This window comes from Echinops telfairi, unplaced genomic scaffold, assembly GCF_000313985.2.
Source record: "Echinops telfairi isolate 266 unplaced genomic scaffold, ASM31398v2 ScPeMD7_1;HRSCAF=3_0, whole genome shotgun sequence".
NCBI classification, from domain to species: Eukaryota; Metazoa; Chordata; class Mammalia; order Afrosoricida; family Tenrecidae; genus Echinops; species Echinops telfairi.
The window spans coordinates 13,209,480-13,211,018 of record NW_022103896.1 but is presented as its reverse complement, the minus strand read 5'-3'; the positions used below and the strand labels follow the sequence as shown (position 1 = coordinate 13,211,018).

Sequence of the window (1,539 nt, the reverse complement as noted above, 5' to 3'; positions counted from 1 at the left end):
TAAATAAATATGAAACTAGAATCAAATTTTATTTACAACTCAAAAATTTGCATAGGCTGCTATGCCACTGCGGGATGCCAAGCGGTTGGGGATTGGTGCAGACACCCAGAGAGGCATCCATTTGAAACTGGAAGAAAACCACCGCCTACAGCAGCCTCGCACTCCTCACAGGGGATACTGGTGTCAAGTACGGTGTGGTGGGATTGGAGCCCACGACGGCGGACCTGCATGTGGAGTGCTTCTGAGAGTAGAGACTGTGAAATACCACTGCAGGCACTCCTGGGAAGTGACAAGTGCTCCCAGCAATTCTGGATAGGAGTGGCAGACGCGGACATCTCCCGGGACCGCTGCATAGGTGTGGACGATCATTCCTGAGTGTTCACCTATGCCCAGTGCCAGTGGTACAACATGCGTGTCAAGGAGAAAACCCGATTGAGGACATTGGCAGGCCAGAGAAGGTGGGGCTGCTTCGGAAAGAAGAGGCTCAGAAGCTGAACCTGCTGGGTGGGAACCTAGTGGCTGTGGTTCACACGCTACAGTGGGATTTCCAGGGTCCAGTAGTACTTGCCTTTGCCCCTTGGGAAGGAGAGCTGCTGACCCACTCAGGGCTTGAGGTGCCTGGGGGTCCCCAGTATGTGTGCTGCTGGATCCCCTAATCATGTTTTTGGCCAGTCTTCTGGTGAGGTTTCTAAACTTTGCCCCAAGAAGTCTTTACCTCCCAATTCACCATGGGGTCCTGTGCAATATCTTGGCCACCTTTCTCTATTTCCTGCCCTGTGAAAGTGAAGAGGCCCAAGCCACTCTCTTCCCACCACATCCCATCCCAACCCCCTAACTCTACCCCCTAACTCAACCAGTTTCCTGGGTCATCATGGTGAGCTTTCTCTGAAGACTTACTGCCTTCAGTGCTGTTCACAGACATTCTGAGTGGATGGATTCCGTGTTCTGGATGAGTCTTTGAGCTTTGTTTGAATGTACTCACTTTGATGCCTCTCCCTCCCCTGCCTGTGTGTAACTTTACCTTGACCTTAGAGCTCTACCGACTCTCTCCAGAGTAAAGCCTATCTACCTCTGGCTGGAGGAATGGTTCGTTGATTTGGCTTTTCTCTTCAGCACATGCAGATTCTGGGCCCCTGCTCTCTCACTAAATGCGTCGTTGACCCAGTTGTGGGAGTGAGAACTCAGCCCTTGCTCAGTAACTCAGTGCCCCGGGCTCCCAGGCGTCACAGCTGCAGCTCCCCACCCTCTGAGTGCATTCACCTGAATCTCACACCTGGGACACTCGGCCAGTCTCTTCTAATATTTGCACCTGTTTCAATCATGACCAGAGGGGATGAAGAGAACACTTAGGAAAGATCTAGGGTTTGCGCTGGCAAGTATTGACTCTTGAGATGGTCTCTCTGCCTTTCTGCCACCATTGGGGCATGTCTGGAGGAAGGGCTGAGGTTTTGCACAGCCCACGGTGGGCCTGCTCAGACCCAAGCCACCATCCCACTTGCTTAGCAGATTGTCCTTAACCTAAATCAGTATTTGGGGGGG

At 52.2% G+C, this 1,539-nt stretch overlaps 1 pseudogene; it reads left to right on the top strand.

Annotated features, from left to right (window-relative positions):
• Positions 1-61: 61 nt before the first annotated feature.
• LOC101650284 lies at positions 62-656 on the top strand (annotated as a pseudogene).
• Positions 657-1,539: the final 883 nt, after the last annotated feature.